A 20,592-nucleotide genomic window follows, 5' to 3' on the forward strand; every position below is an offset into this window, starting at 1 on the left:
ATTACAAGCTGCATTAAGTAGAAGCAATATTAATTTCTCCAGCACAATCAAAATTGCAAAAAAAGTAGATTTCTTCAAATCCGCAGCGCTTCCACATTTCAATACCTACGTCGTCCAATTTAATAGCTTTGTAGCGTGTTCACTCGATAAAAAAGGAGTTTACGCACCGATCATTTGAAATTGAATTTCGAAGAGGCTTTCCATTTCTAATATCCTTTAAATCTGCTGTATCTAAGTGAAATTTATGTAGGACTATAGAAAATATTTTTGGACGTATGCCAACCACCCCCCAACTCAAGTAAATTAATAATTGCCCCAAGCTTCTGTAATGGCAGTTTATACCTTGCATTAATAACAAAAGAACGGCTTATGAAGCAAAATTACTTTTTAGAAATATGTGCGACGTGTCCGTAGTGTATTTTGAGTGGAATTACAATATAAAACGCTCCCTGTCTCATATCGTCGAAAATATCCAATCTATTTCAGTTTTTGCATATATGAAACGCATACTTTGCAAATCCCTAAGAAAAATGCTGAATAATACAGCGGTTACCAGTTGATATTGCGGGAATACGTAAAAATTAGGTTAAAAATATGACACGACGCTTTTAATAATCAACCACCCTTACCGGTGGCGGTTGAAGGATAGAATTCATCTGCCTCAAAGCTCCACACAGAGCCACGTTCACAAAGGAACGCTGTTACATTAATAATTAGGTACAGATCACAATCAAAATCCACAATCTTACTGTTCTTATTAGTTCTTTTAGTATTTCTGAAACTGGGTCTATAGCAAAATGCCGCTTGCTATCAGCAGATGTAGGGATAAGCTAAGGGCGTCGTCACCCGCAGGTAACGTAATGATGAGTTCCATTCAAGGTTACAAAACGTCGGACAAGAATTGGTATGTAACGTAAAGTGTGTCTGGAACTTGAACCATAAAAAAAATCAATGGTAACCCCTTTTCTTTGATGACAAAATTTACCTTCGATAAGAGTGATAGATGAAGGCGAAACCTCTATCTAAATAAGGTACCCGATAAAAATCCCGTCCAAGCTAATCACTTAAAAATTCCTAAAGTAAGAATTCAATCGTCAGAGATCAATATGATTAGGGAAGATGGCAATTAGAATTCCACGCGTTCTACCTTACGCTTTTAATCGACGTGTACTTCGATGCGGTTTACAAAGAAACGGACGTCTATCAAATCGCTTTAAAGGTTACGGGGGTTCTTCGGCAAGTAGTAAACCGTATGGAGAAAATAAATCATTACAGCTTCTTCAAACTATCAAATTTTAGAAACATAATTCTTTGTTTTTGTATATTTTGTAATTTCGTATGAGAATAGTTCTGACTGGGTTCGTTTTTATGTTCAAATGCGCTCAACGTACATACTAAAACAAATGAGCCCCATTACAGATGGGATATTTCGGCAATCAAACTATCATTAAACTAAAGTTTAAAAGAATACCCCTACGCTCGTCAAAACACGATTTCAATAACACAAAATCGATTAGATTCGTTTCTTTTTTTTTCGGTCTTGGTTTAGTTTGGTATTGTGGTTTTTTTATTAGATATTTCCACATCGGTAGAGAATTTCGCGTATGTCTATAAATAAACTCATTTACTTGAATTCCTTCGCCATTCCGTCGGGATCACTCTTGCGGTTCAAACAAAACGTCTCTCGAATATCTTTATTAATTTTCGATTGGCCTGTTTTATACTTCGAAATACGTATTCGATCATCGTAGGCGAGGCACAAAAGGCCTTAGTAAGAGGATTTTTTACGTACTCTGAAAACATTCTCCAAAAATTCAATGCCATCAGAAAATTGAACTTTAAATGCCTATTGTGGGCAAAGTTACTAAAATCGTTCATTGTAAAATAACATGGAATGAATCCATACAAATCTCCAATTGGCAAAGGGGGTGATTATACAAACGCCACTGTGGGTTTGTTTTACATTACATTCCATGCTTTTGTTCAAATTTAACTTTTAAATCGGTACATTTTTTATAATTGAGTTAACACAAAGGTATAGATCTTGCAATTTTCGGTTGTTTCAAACAGTTTGCCAATTGTAGCCTCCAATGATTCGAAACTAACCTCATCGTGAATACAAAGACAAAAGGAAATTCAAAATAGCAATTCAAAGTAGCAATTCTTTTGCCACGAAGGCCTAAATTGCTAAATCAAAAGACCACGGAGCTAATGGGAACAGTCGAAAAAAAAAACAATTCTTTGAATTTTAAAATCTCCCGTGGCTTAAGGTTGGGAGGGACGGGTGCCAAAGTATAATAAAACCTCTGATTTTCCAACTATATTTACCTCTGGCGCCTTTATTTTGAACCCGACGCAATGAACCGCGGGCTTCCACAGAAAAAGCTGAGCTATAATCGTTCAGTGAATACCAAGCAAATGTAATTACATATTACAATTCGATTGTATCGAAAACCAATATGTACGTTATATCAGGGAAGCGATGGTAACAAAATTTAGCGTTAAACTTCGAGCCGCAACCTTTTGAGCTCAGAAAGGGCGCGCTCTACAAATCTGTAACAGGTAACAATAACGCTGGCATAAGCAACATTTTCGCTGGCTGTTCGGACGATTGAAACATTTAACTTTTAATACAAAAGGCCTCGCTGTACTACACCGTTTCCTTTTTCAAAAATATGAAATTTACTTTGGCACATGCGCGAATGCAGATTTTGACATGTTTAATTTCAGTAACGTCGGTCGAAATACAATTTTTTCAAACTCGTCCTATGTGAGGGCTGTCAATTTTATGGTACTTCAAATTTGTTTACAGTTCACAAGCCACCCTTTAAATGTATAATGCATTATAGTCCTTTCCCGTTTCAAAAATTAAAATTTTTTAAAGAAAACTCATTTGTATATAACAATACGTTTATTCTGAGAGCAGTAATTTATGTAGTACTTGCAATATTTTTGTTTCCCTGTTTGATTTTGTTTGAAATACGATTGCAATAGTTTTTGTTCTTTCCATTGTACTACAAACACAACAGAACATAAAATGTGGACTCAATCCCTGTATTTGTGTGTAAGAAGATACCCTCTTTCATAGAATAATCGCGTATTTCAGTGATGTAGAAGGTAATGGAAGCGTGACGCCGCCGGAGAAGTTAAATACAGAATAGCACATTGTTTAGACTCGGTAATATGATAGCCACCGGTGTAGTATAATTGAAACTAACTTGCTGTGAATTGTTTGAGACATAAGTAAATGGGTATAACAATAACCTTTATTCAAATAGACATCATACAAACTTGGCTTGCGTTTATCCGCATTAAACTGAAATGAGTAAGTCGAATTAATTCTATGCAAAAAAATCTTGGCTGAGTTTGCTGAAACACTCTGCACGCGTTCAGGTGTGGCGTGGAGGGTGGCAATGAGCCCGTTTGTCACCAAAAAAAAGAATACCCCCATAAAGACTCCAGTTCCCCTCTGTCAGGCCGCCAGTTTTGCATCGTGTACAATGTACATATATAAACATCGATGAAGCAGATTGGTGTTTTACTTCCAAATCTGGGTACCTACTGTACGCATAGGAAATTGCAAGGGTTGAATAAACACGCACCTGATTACTAGAAAGTTTGCAAACTTATTGGTAGTCATTATTATCAAAATATACAATGAAAGCAATTTCGTTGCCTCCTTGTGAAAGTTAACGTATTCAACTTTAAATTTAAGCGAGTGAAAAGTTTATTGAAGTTTCTTTACATCGGATAATCCCAGTAACAAAATACATATGTATGTGCATATTCACACGGGATTAACAAATTTATATGACAAAAATCGTCATGGAACTTTTATGTATGGAAATTTTGCTTTCCATGACAGTGTCAGTAACGCTTTTCCTGCCAGTTTAACAGCCTCCTATCAGAACAAACTTTGACAGTATAATGACACTACTTGACCCGGAAATTAAGTTACTCACCTCCAAAGGGAACTCGTACTTCAATATTTTCTCGTCAGTAATATGTCATTTTCCTGACAATTACGTGGAACAATGCACGCGAGGAAAAAGTAGAGCAGAGAATCCCTACCTTTCTTTAGGTGTGCATGCCGTGTGCTGTCAGGATACGTTGTGTATGTTGTATTATACAGAAAAGACCTACATCAACTTGTTCAATGTTCCGTTTTGAAGATTTATTTTTGCGCGATACGATCTCCCCATGTAACCCAACGGACATCGCACATCCTGACAGCACACGGAATACTAGGTGTCATAAGTTTTCTAAATTTCATTTGAAAAACAAAAGAATCGTTAAATAAACTGAACTGAGATAAATAACAGATGCCAGTAACTTTTACAAGTTGCTAAAACTTTTAAAAACTCACTTTATGTGGAGAGTTCTTTTAGTGTAGAAGTATGTATTAAACTATTTTCCAATAACTCGAAAACAGTTTGTTTTCGTAAAACAAGGGAACACACTGAAATTTTTCCCGGTCCACATCTTTTATTTACTCTGTATAATCCATCCTAGGGGTGTCTTATAAACATCGTAAATCGGGTTATGCAATTTTTCCAATTTTCATCGACTTTTCATCCGAAATTTATACGCTTCCCATATAAACGCCTGTTTGCTCTATCGATTCGACCCTATCAGTCCGAATGCGACAATTTTATTACGAAGGCAGGACCTTTTAATTAAAAATTGGCTAAACGCTCGCAAACTAACGGCATTTCTAAACACCGAATCGGAACCTTGGAAATTCAGACTGCGCGATATTCTAAGCGAATTTTCCCCCATTCACGTCACGTTTCCCTAAAACTAGTTTAGGTTACGCGGAATAATAATTCAAATATTTGATCTTGCGGCTTTAATAAAAATGAAAGATAATGTGTCTTATAGATATTTTTGTTGAGATGACGTCTATTGTATAAATCGAGAAATATTACTTGGAATATTCGTAATATAGAAATGTCAGAATGTCATCAGGATCGGTTATAAATTCGAATAATACCAAAAAATGGAGATCACGTTCTCAATATCTTATAACAATGTATGACAGCATGAACTAGTAAACAAATAAGAGGGATATTGATTTCGTTCGTTGGATTTCCATTCAGGCAAACGCTCTATAAAAGTTATTGGCAGGAAAGTAATCATAATTTTTCACGAAAAACTGTCTAGTTGTAGAAGTTTGACGAATTTTTTATACCAACATTCGCTAACTGTCGAGGAACGAGAGTCGTAAACAAAAAAGAAATGTTTACAATTACAAATTACTCGAGTTCGTAAAGGTAAAAAGGCGTAAAACTGCCATGGTAAAACTAAAACATTTTTTTACCGAATTTTATGTAAATTGACATTGTTTGTAGTCCGTCGGTTTTGAAATAAAGTGTGTAAAAAAGAAGTCGAACACTCTTAGTAAAAGATTTAAGTCATCGTCCAGTGAAAATGTAAAGGTTTCTGGAAAGCCGAGTCTTTTTCATCTTGTTTGTCAAGCTACTTCGAGTTATTGGGTACAATTCAGACAAATTTAGTTTCCTAAATGGTCTATCAATTAATTGTATGTTTATTCGAACCCATTGTGCGACCCGGATAGAGTTTTCATGTCAGATTTCGTATCCAAGATTTATTTCACGTGTTGATCAAAATTCGGAAGTTGATAGACGTCAAATTATTAATTTAGGTCAATATAGGGACTTTCCATGGTAACACATGCCGGAAGTGTACGAGGAGACATTATAAAAACTCGAAGTTTCAATTTTAATGTGTTTGAGCTAGTTCGACAGATGTTTTATGGGTGGTGTTTCTATTACGAATGTTTTTTCGACCCTCTTGGTAAGCGTCATTTCATTTAACTAGAACAACTGATATGTGATTGACACTTAAATTATTTTTTACTGCAATATATTCGCCCAGAGTTTCATTAAGAAAGATACTTCTGCGTCAATTCTAATGATATATCGCACCATATTGCTATTGCTTCTAAAGTCGATAGAACCACGAACTCTAAGTGAATTCTTGTAAAGTATTGGGGGGTTTCTCGTATGATACCTGGCATACATTTTTTTCCTGAAATTCCTCGCGTTGTAAAAGGACTATTGCAAAACTGTGAGTATAAAAATAGGTCTATTGTGTTTTGTTTTGTGGGATGCTTGCGGATTGGTATACCGGAAGAAACTACGACACCTGCTCGTTAAATAAGAAGAAGGAGTGGTGGACTTGACCACTTTGACGGGTTGCATCACGAAAAGGCGATGGGCGTCACGTCCCGACACCGGATTGTTATTCACATTAACATTCTTATTATTATTATTGGCTATTGGAAGTTACAAGGAATATCGCATTAGTGAATATCTCACTCTTATCAAAAAATAGGATAATATATAGGGTGTTCATTTAAAAAATCATACACACGACTTTTGAACACACTGTGTGTCCCACAACATTTTTGACTATAAGGCTTCTCGTACGACAAAACTTTTGTTTAGCACGATCGACGACTATACAAATCACATAAACCACCGTATAGCATTATTAACCATTTTTGGAATGGGAGGGGGTGTGTTATACCTCAGTCGATTTGAGCATGGAATTTGAGTACAGGAAATACATAGGAAATTACAGTGAGTGGTGTTAGGAAGTAAAAGATCAGAATAAAAAAAATATGAATAAGTGTATTTTGAACAGTATGTACAGGGTAATCCTAATATATAAGGTACATAACACGTAGGTACATATTCCTCGATTGTTCTCAGAGTACGCCTGCACCAGGATCTTTGGTTAGACTCGGGGTTCGGGACATAGATATTTGTAAAAGCATAGTGGGTTGGGTTGGTAGAGCAGCCCTTTGAAACGCCACCGACTTAAAAATAAAATACATAAAAAATAAATAAACAATATATAAGAAAGTATGAAAGGAGGTTTCGTATCCTGCTTGATTTTGCCTCAACTTGGTCGGTCAACTCAGAGCCTGTCTTTCGGGAAGGGGGGCTCGTCCAAAGAGTCAACTTCTTCATCTATGGTGGGATCCATGACACTCTCCAGGTCAGCACCTGTCAGATCTCTCTTTCAAACCTCTCATTCAGCTCAACTGGTACAGTGTTATTGCAGCTGATTCCACTATAGTTTTTGTAAATATTGGTGCACCTCAACCCTCCTGCATGTGTAGACTCTATTGCGGCCTTTTTTGTAAGTACAATGGATGAGATGAAGTAAGGATGGTAGCTCTGAGTAGCAACGGGAATAAGACCTGTAGGATCTTGTTTCCAACCCCATTCGATGGGGCCACGGAGTTTCCCAACCACCCTTGGATTTAGTATTAATCTGGCAGTAGGAACGGTATTCCCATTGAATATGACTTGGTCTTACATTGTCGAATCCTTTCTGAGCTCTTGGTTCCTCGTCATCACTACAATGGCGAGAAATCCTAGCAATGTGGCCGGTATTTTTGCTTGGATATTTAGAGAACATGGCGGATATGCTCGAGAACGATTTCCAGCAGTTTTTACTCGTACTATTCAGAGGCGTTCCTCTTGCGTGTCTGCGTTTTTGGAATTGTTTGAAAGAATTTTTGAAATAGATGAAAGCAGTTTGATTTCCCCTCTCAACAACCAAGATATCGTCACTATATTTTTGTGGCAGTCTCATTTGGGCGATATTCTTCTATTTGATTCAGTAATTCGACATTCGTTTGAGTTATCTTTAAGGTATGAGTATATTATTTCCATGTCTCTGTAAATTGCAGCTGCAGGTCGACGACTTGCCTGACTTAAGCCATTACATCTGTTTCCAAGCCGTTTACAGTACCATGCATATCCATCAACCAAGTCAAACTAAGGATCTTTCATAATTTTTTGGCCCCCCTCATTTTCCATGCAAGTGCTAAGTGCAAAAAATTCTCCCTTGTCGTGAGTTTCATCATCTAGCTTTCGTGGTACTTCGGGTTTTGGAGGACTTCTCAAGATGTGTAAGCTTCTCACCCAGACAAAAGTTCTGGTGGCTCTTTTTCTGAAATACCTGCTTCGGTATATCCTCAACGAATGTAAGCCGCGATTCATTTTCCTCCACTTGTTATTGTTTTATTAGATATTTATTCTTGTTTATGGGGTGGGGTGTCGGCCCGTGCAGCTCAGTTCAGTGGAAGCTCGACTGCGGTACAGGGTCCCTGGTTCGAATCCGGGTTCGGGCATGGATATTTGTAAATGTATAGTGGGTTGGGTTGGTAGAGCAGCCTCGGCTGAAACCCCGCCCACTTAAAAATAAAGGCAAAATAAAAATAAAATAAAAAAAATAAAAAAATTTGGAAAAATTTTACATTTCTACTGTTCTTATTGGTCGAATTTTAAAATTGAATGCTTCCCGAATTTTCAAATTAATTCTCTACAATGTTTGTTCTTTCATTTGGACGAATACTTTACAATGTATGGCCCTTTGAAAATCTTTATTTCACCATTACCATTTGTACCGTAAGCAACAAATTCTGTTCCACCCTACGTCTTAGGACCTACTTATAATTTTCTTTTAATTTCCCTTGAATCTTCGTAGAATTTTTCTAGGACCTTAGTACTTTTTAGATTTTTAAAACTTTTACAATTTAGAGAACATTCACTTAGTATCAATATCAGTGTTTGTGAAAGTTTATCTCAAGGTTATCTCCGGTCTGCGATAAGAACTGTTATCGCTGTTTAGAAAACACAGGTGCAATTTGGAACCCAAGTGAGGAAAGGGAACATGTCTTAAATAAGACGTTAAACGACGCCTTTTGTTGGTCATCAATTCAAATAGTACGTAACGCCCTTATACTTTTATTAGAATAGAATCTTGTACAATTTTTAAAACTCTTCGAACTATGAAAATTTTTAATCTTCGGTTACTTCAATTCTGAAAGTCTCCCTAAAGAGGGGGGTAAATGAGGAAATCATTCCTGTTTTTTTAAAATAAACCTACCAAGATATATCATAAGTATACTAATGCTTAAATGTACGTTCCATTAATTCAACATAAACGTTAACACAAATTACACTCACCTACATAAATCTGGGAATACCATGGGATTAAGTAGGAAACATAGCCCCATATCAAAATTTAATGTACGCGTCGAGTGCCGTACAGAAGCGCATTTAATTAGATGAGTGTAGCAAAGCTTTATCAATGTCACACGCAATTTGATTATATTTTATAACTTTGAGTAAATCTGCATTTATAATTCATCCGATTACACCAATTACCATACAGTTCTCAATACTTAACACTGGATTCGCAACTTGTGATAGTTGTTAAAGAAGGTAATTAACGCGGGACAACCACATCTCTCTACTAAGTTAATATAAACAAGACTGGGAGTAATTTCATTGTTCGGTGTGTAGGTACACATCATTCTACAGTTGGAAAGTTCTCGGTTAGACAGTGGAGATCTGATGAATTTGAGGAGTCAATTTACATATTAACTTAAACCAGGACTAGCAAATCCTCATATTGCAGATTTTAGCCTGTAAATCCACAACAATTTAATTGCAATTAAACAAAAAAAAACCATTCGTCTGTTCAATTAAGTTCGACAACCAACCAACCGCATCGGTACAGTTAAATATCAATTACTAAACCGATGGTTTTTATACTGTAATTGCTAGCAATTTTTAATCACTTTTTCCATTTGGGATTCACTACTTTAAAATCAAATCAGCACAGTAGTAGTCCTCCGCAGCTGCCATTTTCTCTTTATGAATTATTGAAATGTTGCCACAAACCAAATGGAATGCTCGCAAAACTCAAATTTATTATACACCATTTGGTCCCCCTAACGCAACGTTAACGTAAAAAAGAGATTTTTATGTTAATATAATTCTCGTGGCAAAACCACGCTCGCAAGAGGGTTAATTGCTACACTGACACAATGAACCCGCATAAAATGGACAAGGTTCTTTTATCGAGTATGGTATGGCAGAATGTAAGTTTGAAATACGTCACAACTTTTTTCTTTGGGGGAAATGTGACAGCTTACCAATATTTCTCGACAACGCCATAATTTTTTTATTTCTATAATAATGTGCAATGCACTCGAAAACTTCGGCACGAAGCGAAGCACGTGTCGCACCATGTCATGTATTCAACAAATTCAATGCTTTTGTTTGACAAACAGGTCCTTTGTATAAAATTTAAAGCGTATCTCGCGAGGATTGAAGCCTCACGCCACTGTTAGACACAGTAGTGTAATTCGTTGCTACGTACAACATAACTTTGAAGGTTTCCTTGCAGGTGCGTTAGACAGTCAAAAATTGAAATTTGTAATTTCAAAACGAATCAATTTAAGCAATTAAGAATTTAATCTAGAAATTTCTATTGGGATCATACGAAAATGAATTTATTTCAAATTAAATTTCGAGCCATTTAAGGGAAAAATAATCAACATGAGAACTTATCATTTTTAATGGAAGGTTTCTTAAATGGCATAGTGGGAATTAACAGCTAATGAACGTGAGAGATCGTTTTTTTGATAATGACGCCACGCAAACGAATTGATTGGAAAACTGCTAACGTCATTCTGTACGGTTCCACAATATTAGGCAGTTTTGGCAGTATTTTTAATTTCTACAATAAAAAATTGGAAGGTTATTGAATTCACTCCATATTTCCATTTTTCCGGTCACCGGTCTCAAGAGCCCAAAAGTGCTTTTTAAAAAATGACTGTATGTACGATCACGGACTAAAGTAATGATAATCGGAAGCTTACTGTCACTTAGGCAGCCGACCACACACTATCTAAAATGGCTACGTTGAAGTGTAAGTTTTTCGGTCGGGATTCGTGTGGGATGGCCCACGGCGTCGCATATTTTCGTCTTTGCTTCGGTGTTTGTTAGTAGGTATAATTATTAGAAATGTCCCTCCTCTGCTTCTCCCTGCTACAAAACAGATATAAATGAAGTGGGTCCATAAGCCATAAGGTCGTCCATAATAGTCAAATTGCGCCAATGATTCGTATTGGTATTTTTGTGTCCGTTTGTATCTTCTCCTTATATTTATTTGAAATTTTCCACAACATCGCGGACGGGCTCAATTGTCGCCACTGTTTTGTATAGAGCCACTGTAAAGGAAACTAAAGTCACTAGATATAGAAGGTACCGCAATCATCCGCCATTTTTGGGCAAATTTGCTGCCAACTTTTTTTTGAATAGCTGTAATTTTTTATAACCTAACTTCATAGTATTGTCATGTTTAATAAAAATATATACAGATATCTCCAAACAGGTGGAACAATCCCTAACATTAAAGTTACTAGAATCTGGTAACTTCCGCCATTTTTGGGCAAAAATCATGCGTTCTCTGTCTAACACACGAGCCCAATGGATTGCGGTACTTTCTATATTTAGTGACTTTAAAGGAAACTACATCTGCACGACCGATAAAGAAGTATGAAATAAAAACTAACTACAGCGAGCTTACACGAGAAATACACAGATAGCGTAAAGGGTGTTATTGCATATAAATTGTTGAAGAAAGAAAAACATACTTTTTGTTTTTCACATTTTTTTTACTAAAGATGAATTATGATATCGAAGGAAATATTTAAAAAAATCCAGTTTAGGTATGTTGCGAAAAATGAGAATACAACAGTTTAAGCTTGTAAAACTGAAAATCCCCGATGGTTTCTGGAATATTCTATGCTAAGCATAGGAAAAATTCGTTCTATATTTAAAATGCTTCAAAAGCAAATAATGGCAAGGGATACCAACCATTTGGACAGAGCCATAAAAAAATTTTAAAGTGTGGCGTCTTATTGAAACAATGCTTTCTATGACATAGTGTTTACTTTTTTAGCGCATTTCCACAAAAATAAAAACAAGTTAAAAAGTAATCGTAAACGATTTACATAAAGCGCATTTCCACTTGCATTCATTTCCCATTTATAAGATGCAACTTCTGTTAAAATCGTAAAAATCCGGCCACAAATATGAAAGATAGCGTTGCACATGGGCAATCCATTGTTGACGTGCTACTTCAATTTCAGTTTATGAGAAGAATTTCATTTCAATGCTTTTCTAAATAAGAAAGTTGGAACTGCGCATGCGCAAACCTAAATTTTAAAACTAATGTTAGATTTTCCTTTGTTCCAAGCGCCTAAGTATCAAATTTCACTTAAATAGTTCCATAGATAAAAAAGTTGGCACTGCGCATGCGCAAAACCAAATTTTGAAANTTTCATGCAATTCAGTTCATAACTAACGGAGATGTAAAAGCGATCGAACATTTCTAAACAAAGTTATCGTTCACACGGACAGATAGATGGACAGACAGACAAAGGAACAGACGGAGAGACCAACCGGCAGGCGACAGATAGCAATGCAAAATTATAAACGATCTCTAGGATCGTTAATAAACGGCAAAAGTGTAAAATTATGGAACATGTAAAAAACGGTTTTTTGTTTTTTTTACAATAACTTTTTTTGTAAGCGGTACAGAAAAAATTCCTTCCTTGGTACAAGACTCGACACCATAACGAACCAAATAGCGAAAAAAGTAGAACAATAGCTCTTAAGATAAAGAACTAGTAGCGTCGCAAAGTTAGCGGACGGACGGACAGACGGACGGACGGACGGACGGACGGACAAAGTGGCCACAATAGCGCATTTTTAGCGCATTTCCACAAAAATAAAAAAAAATGCGCTATTGTGGCCACTTTGTCCGTCCGTCCGTCCGTCCGTCTGTCCGTCCGTCCGCTAACTTTGCGACGCTACTAGTTCTTTATCTTAAGAGCTATTGTTCTACTTTTTCGCTATTTGGTTCGTTATGGTTTCGAGTCTTGTACCAAGGAAGGAATTTTTTCTGTACCGCTTACAAAAAAAGTTATTGTAAAAAAAACAAAAAACCGTTTTTTACATGTTCCATAATTTTACACTTTTGCCGTTTATTAACGATCCTAGAGATCGTTTATAATTTTGCATTGCTATCTGTCGTCTGCCTGTTGGTCTGTCCGTCTGTTCCTTTGTCTGTCTGTCCATCTATCTGTCCGTGTGAACGATAACTTTGTTTAGAAATGTTCGATCACTTTTACATCTCCGTTAGTTATGAACTGAATTGCATGAAATTCAATATGGGCATAGTTTTAGCCATATAATACGCAATGCCAAAAGTTGAATCGAATCGATTCAAAATTCACAGTGCCCTTTTCGCATCTCGACCATTTATAAACCGAATTGCACACTTTTTTACTTATAAAAGTATTTGAATGAAATTTGATACATAGGCACTTGGAATAAAGGAAAATCAAACGCCAATTTCAAAATTTGGTTTTGCGCATGCGCAGTGCCAACTTTTTTATTTATGGAAGAATTTAAACGAAATTTGATACATAAGCACTTCGAATAAAGGAAAATCAAACGCCAGTTTCAAAATTTGGCTTTGCGCATGCGCAGTGCCAACTTTTTTATTTATGGAAGAATTTAAACGAAATGTGATACATAGGCACTTGGAATAAAGGAAAATCTAGCGCCAGTTTCAAAATTTTATTTTTCGCATGCCAACTTTTTTATCTATGGAACTATTTAAGTGAAATTTGATACTTAGGCGCTTGGAACAAAGGAAAATCTAACATTAGTTTTAAAATTTAGGTTTGCGCATGCGCAGTTCCAACTTTCTTATTTAGAAAAGCATTGAAATGAAATTCTTCTCATAAACTGAAATTGAAGTAGCACGTCAAAAATGGATTGCCCATGTGCAACGCTATCTTTCATATTTGTGGCCGGATTTTTACGATTTTAACAGAAGTTGCATCTTACAAATGGGAAATGAATGCAAGTGGAAATGCGCTTTATGTAAATCGTTTACGATTACTTTGTAACTTGTTATATATTTTTTTCGGGACTTAAGTGTTGAAGGGCGGTAAAACAAAGTAAGCCCTCTAATAATTGAATTAATGCAACCTAATTATGAGAAACTATTTGAACATGATTTTTTAATTATTTATGGAACGTGTTTTCGCACCTCAAAAGAAGCACCAATGTTCATTATGCTAGGTACCATACCCGTCTCCTTGCAGCAGCTCTTATTCTTCGTATAATTAGAAGGCGTATGAAAGTGTTTTCGCATTTATCATATCGCATACGTTTCTATTCTAATGAACGTATTTCCCAACACAACTCAGTACATATATGATCCACTTCACCTTCTTTGAATTAATATCAAAAGGGGCGACTTTGAGAATCCCATCTTTGTGGTAACAAGCAATTCTCTCGAGTACAATTCCGTCGAGGATCAAAGGCGGTACATCTATCCACAGAGGGCATCAGAAAGGTCTTGAATTTATCGAGGGAAATAAATACCCCCGCGTCATCCCTAAGCCATTTAACTTCCGCAAACCAATAAGATGCCCCGTATGTAAATCTCGCGCGCGATTCTTGCCCTTCCGCGCTAAGAAATGAACTTACCTGGGGGATTGTTTTACAATTAAACTTAACGGGTATCATAAAAGTGGGGCGGTTTGTTTTAAGGGAGTTCGGAGATAAAATATAAGCCCATCCGTTCAGAAATTTAGGCCAAGGTTTGCAGTTATTGAGCGAGGGTGAAAGAGAGGGTTGCTAATTGTTTTTATTTTATCGTCTAGCGTAACAATTGCATCGCGACAATTATTTGAAAGTAACGTTTTCCTTTCAGCGCATTTGATTCGATGAATTCCAAGTTTCATTAGTAGCCCTGCGACCTACATTCGCCAGCCCGTCCTAAATTTGTCATTGGTATTTAATGGGTTTTAGAGGATTTATGATGGTTCGGATGGGGTGGTAAGCCAGTTGGGGTCGTTATCTAAATTAATAGTGAGTCGAGATTGTTTTCTATTGTTTTATTGGAATTTCTGATGAAATTAGTTACAAAACTCATTATAAGCAAGTTTAGCGTTTGCCGATCGTGTAAATAGGGCAAACTTTTTCACTTTGGAAGTTATTCCAAAAAAAGGCAATATCAGAAACACAATTAGAAAATGGATATTGGTGGCAGTTGTATGGAAAAGTTATAAATAAGAGAGAGTCGATGAAAATTATTTTTACCCAAAATCGTCATGAAACCATTTTCATGCGTACTTTATATCAGGAAAATGTTAGTTTCCCTTCTTCCCTTCCGCTTCTACTTCTGTATCAAAATTCAGGTTTCGTCATACGATAACTGAACACCTGTGTTCTCTTCAGCGAAAAACATCTGCTTAGCTGAAATTTAATTAGCTTTGCGTAGCTATAACAAACTTTTATCGCAATGGCCGGAGATAATTTTAAATCACACAATGCAATTATTTACAAAATAAACCAAGTGATTATTTAAACAAAATTGACACAAAACACATTGACCTCAAATTCGAATAACATTATCAAAATTGTGTTCATTCTAAATTAATAACCACATTTAACGTCAAAAATAAATGGATTTAAACGCAAACAGGGTGGCCTACCATTAATCAAGGTGCTGGCATCAAATAAAACGTCCGCATGACGTATTGATTTATCGCTTTAGTGATAACGCTTACGCAAGTTCCTTTTGTGATCGTTTAAATCAGTAAAATTCATATTCAGAACTGTAAAAAATTTATAACAGTACGATCGGACTTTTCCGGCACATAAATTAGAGTTAAGTCGCGCTGGGGACCTCGAGAAAATATTTCGGCAGTTGGCCCGGGTCAAATTTTGGCGGTTGGACCGGAGTACAAGGTCCAAATTTTGGTAATTGGCCCGAGGAATTCTTGGCAGTTGGTTCAGGGGTGTGTGGTGATTATTTCGGTGGTTGGTCCGGGGTGCGCGATTTTGGCAGTTGGTCCGAGGCGCGGGATCATATTTCGGCAGTTGGCGCAGGGGTACCCGTCATCTTGCATGATGGAGCATCTTGGATGTTGGACTCGTCATCTTGGTTGCTGCAGAAATTTTTTTTATTAGTCTTGGGATCTGAACCCGCAGTACGCGTAACCATTTGAGCTACGGGGGCTTTCATAATTTTATAGTTAGAGGCTGAAGTCAATAAAAAAAGCAATTGTACCTTGAACTTTAGTCATTTTGCAACTGTGCGAAATAATAAAATTATAGGAAAGGTAAATTTGGCAACAAGGTAATCGAAAAAAGGTGGATTCGAAACATTAATAAGACTTTAAGTTTAATTTACTCTAGATAGAGAAAATTTACTTATCTTGATAGGAATCAACTCCCCTCCCTCTGTGACTAAGCGGCCTCCGTCCGAGGTTTTTTGAATCGTGGCACAGTTACATTTCCATACACGAAAACGTCACTGCATAAGAAGGAGCAACGTACAAGGTTGGTGTAAAGTCCTAAGGTTACCGTTCAAAGTCCGCTACTCGCCGTTCAAAGTCCAAAGGTTACCGACTGGTCAAAGTCCATTCCTCGCTGTTTAATATCCAAAAGTTGCCGAACGGTCAAAGTTCATTCCTCATCATTCAATGTTCAAAGGTTGCTCACCAGTAATTGTTCAAGAAATCCAGGTTCCATTCAATATTGTCCAACCAAAGAAATTCTGGAAAACGCTGTATTTAAAGTAACGTAAAAGTTTTGAATTGTATAAAAATAACTATCAGTTCTCTTTAAGAAATTGCCTTAAATTTTATTGCAGATAATTCTTAAAGGAATCGATTTTTATAAGTCTGAAACTGAAACTGTTTTATCATTTAAAATGGGAATACCTCTTTAAATGAATTCAGTTTTGTTACCTATAAGGTGTGTATTTTTTTTGGTAAAAATTGCCATGTTTATTATTGTAATTGAGGGTTCACGTCGTAAACGTATACAGTTTTTGAGTAAGAAAAAATGTAGGAAAAACACATTTTTATTTCTTGAATAGATTTCAATCATTTCTTTTAATTTTATTTAGTACGATTAAGGGCTGTCAACCTCTGTATTATGTTGTAACAAATCTTTACACTCAACGTAAGCCTATAATTGCAAAAGATCGACATCCCAGGTTCTAAATGCCGCTAATGTGTGCGGCACTCGAGTCACGTAGACACCGCGACAACAGATCGTTATCTCCTCTTGTACATAATTCACAAAATAATAATTTATTCCTTATTTTATTTATAGGAAAATTGTGTTAGAAACGGATCAATCTTCATGGTGTTGGAATCTAGAAAAAAAACGCAATTTAATAAAGCAGTATAGAGCGTTCAGACCGTTTACAGGTAAAATACAGGAAAACTTTGACATAAATAACCTCGTTTCTGAAGCGCTTTCGCCTACGCATCGATCTACTTTATTCAGTTACAGGTCTCTTTAGCGGGCTCATATTATACTGCTTGCTCACAACTATTCTGACAATTGATTTGAAGTTCCGTCAAATAATATGTAAAATATCATACTAAACTTCAATTACTTGTTTCAGGTGGATTCCGCAGAAACATCTCTCACAACCGTAAGTATCCTCCACACAATCTTGAAAGATGCCCTTTCAAATCACTTCTTTGCATTATTTAGACATTCATTAAAGATAATTTCATCGTTACCAACGCAAACACGTTTTCATTTACAAAACTGATTGAATAATAAATGTAATATATGTGTTGGAAGAGGCCGGGAACGCCACGCGCCCCTTTGATTTGATTTGGACTTCATCCAAAATGTAAAATTCCGTACGCCGAAATTTACTCTCAAGCAAAGTTTATATTTTAAATTTCGTACAAACGAATATTTCTTTTCCTGCGAAATAAATAAATTAGGGCGACATAAATGTTGCACTTTATGAAATATTTTACTCTTGGTAACGTGTCAGGTACAAATGGTTTTTTTAGGTGTGTCATTTTAAAAATGAAAGCGCCAGTTGCATTATAGGGCTTCCATTCCAAACGAACCACCGATTGTAATTTTGATAAAAAATCATAAATTGCAATACTCCTCCGTTTAAATAGCTAGGAGGTAATTTAATAGAAAATTTGATCCATTTAACCAGTTAATCGGTTCTACTTTCTCGTTCAAACGCCGAAGATCGTACTCATTATCGGCACGTGGACCATCGTAATAAAGTTCGGGCGCTACTTACATTTCGTTGATAAACCGTTGTTAATACAACATTGTGATACGGTAGGAATAACTTTAAATTAAACTTATAGCTCCGAAGTCTGATTAAGTTAACGTAATGGTACAAATAAAGGAGTTAATTGTTGCTTTTGTAGTAGGCACATTACTCAAGAAACATACAGCGAACATTGTAAATCCTTCCTGAGTGAACAGCTGGAACTACAGGATACCTGGTGTACGACTATATCATTCTCACTTGAACTACGTATAAATCAAGTAACTTTAATGCGATTCCTGCACCAAACGGGATTTGCATCTCCAGAAAACCACTATATGCGAGGCATTAAATCGTTGGAGGTTACGATATTTCAATTTTCCACTTGCTCAGCAATGTAATCGTTGGTGTTCGGATAAGTACAAGAAAAGCAAGGCTCACTATGTATTAAAATTTCCGGCATAAGGCATTGTTAAATGTTGCAGCGCAATTTGTAACATTTGATAATGGAACGTTTTTATGCGCCTATAAATATTCGAGAAAATTCCCGAAAGTAAATATAGATTGAATTTGAATATTGGATGAGATCCCAAATTACCGCGGGGAGCTTTAAACTAAGAAGTTTCCTCTTAGTGTTATATTTCCGCTGCAAATAATAGGACAAAACCAAACTGCAATTCTTTGTTTTGGAAATAGAAATCCCGAAAGTTGAAATTTAATAAATTCGAGCCCAAGAGGGCAGTTGATTTTTCGATTATAAATTTTTCTTTGTCAGTATCATAAATAACAAGGGGTAGAAAGCCACATCGAGGATTAGGATGCTCCGAATTTATTTACAAATAACAAAGGAGGATAGAAGTTCCCTTCTTATTTATTAACAGTTCACGTATTGTTCGTGCAAGGATTTGATACGGTCCGTTTTAGAGAGACAAACCAAGTAAGTTACTCAAAAACTCTGTAGGAACTGTATAATAATTTATGAGCTTAAGAAATGATTTATTTCTCCCCTCACGTTTTCGCGCACCTTTATATCGCTATATTTATTCATTAAAAGGACACTTTTTCTTCTGCATTTACAACTGAAGGCGTAAGTCGGTATTAATTAAACAAAAATGGTCCTCTAAAAACTGACCGGAAAAAGAGGAAATTATTTTCTCGTACTCATTAGAAGTTATAGTACTAATTAGAGAGAGAGAGACGTTTCGTGACCAATTTCTTATAAAGTAAGTTGGGAAAGATTGAAATTTGTTTTGTTTAGTTAACGTAAATTGAATTATTGATTCTTATTAAGTGTTAATATATTTTCTGCGCTATTCACTATCCCTCTTGTTTTGTTGTTTGTTACCTGTTGCAGATAAGGCAGGAAAGCGCCTTTCTGAGATCAAAAGGTCGTTACAACCAGAGTTTGAAAGGTAATTCTTTTTATTTCGACGTTTCCTTGTTTTAACGTTTGATTACACACTGGTTTTCGATACAATCGAATTCTACTACATTTGTTTGATAGTTATTTAACAATTATAGCTCCGTGGTTTTCTGCGGAAGCCTGTTTCGAATTTTCCAGGCTATGAGTTGATCCCTTTTTGATAAAAATTGATTTATATTTAAACATTTCAGATCCAGATATTACAGTGATTTTTGATTGTAATATTTTGAGATCATTTATTAAATCATCCAATTATTGATTATGTTTTACCCTGTCAATTATTTTATTTCTTTAACATAGCATGACCAGAACAAGGTTATTCTCTTTTCTCTTTTGAAATTTCCTAAAGATAAATGCCACCTATCCGGTTTACTATTACTATATTTCCTTTTTGCTTCATTTTGGCTAGTGTACCCCCGACCCATCTCTACTTTGCCTGAACTTCTGGTTACGTTTGTTCAAAGTGAACGTAACAGATTATTGCGTTATATTATAAAGCTTCTTCTTAGAGCGCCTAGGACTATTTCAAGAAACTATTGGACGATGCTTTAGTAGTTTCTGAGATGATCTTCAAAGATTTTAAGTAGATTGTTTAAAATTGTTCAAAACTTTTTCAGAGACTTGTAACTGTTCATCAGAAAATTTTTATTTTTGGACACCCTTTAATGATTCTGTAAATATTCTATAAGGCTATTTTAGAGAATCTTTCCTAGAGGAGACATATTTATCCCAGATTTTAAAAAAGACGTTTGCATAATTTCTAGAGGACTGACATTCTGGTGTGAGTTATCTAGAGGTTTGTTAGTTTTTTGTGAATGCATGGGTTTCACCATCACTGCAGTGATTCTATGGGAAACCTCTGCAGGCCAAGAATGAGGCTTCTATTAGAGAATTTCCTTGTCTAAACCCGTATTTCAACCTGGTCGTAGCCGATTATCCAGTCGACTAGACCAATCTTGTCGGCAAACCAAACTCTAAATCCTTCCTAAAGAATGTCGGTATAATCACGAATGTAGATCTCCAAATCTTCAAGAGAAAACACTAGTTTTAATTTGTTTCTACCTCGTTTATAAAAATCTAAATTAACTCAAAAATGTTAGAGGAAGTTTAAGATTCTTTAAGGTCACAATGAAAAGTTTTTGTAGGATTTCTTAGGGATCTCTGAAGAACCTTTGTGGATGTGAAAAATTTCTGAGAATGAA

General features: G+C 35.9%; 1 protein-coding gene across 1 annotated transcript in view; it reads left to right on the forward strand.

The window, feature by feature from the left end:
• The window catches only part of LOC116170350, a 326,971-nt gene that overhangs the window by 71,368 nt on the left and 235,011 nt on the right, over positions 1 to 20,592 (forward strand). The window contains exon 3 of the mRNA XM_031486677.1: positions 17,341 to 17,370. The gene's annotated coding sequence lies outside the window, so the exon portion shown is untranslated. The remainder of the gene's footprint in view (positions 1 to 17,340; positions 17,371 to 20,592) is intronic.

This window comes from Photinus pyralis, unplaced genomic scaffold (genome assembly GCF_008802855.1).
Source record: "Photinus pyralis isolate 1611_PpyrPB1 unplaced genomic scaffold, Ppyr1.3 Ppyr1.4_LG5, whole genome shotgun sequence".
Classification (NCBI taxonomy): domain Eukaryota; kingdom Metazoa; phylum Arthropoda; class Insecta; order Coleoptera; family Lampyridae; genus Photinus; species Photinus pyralis.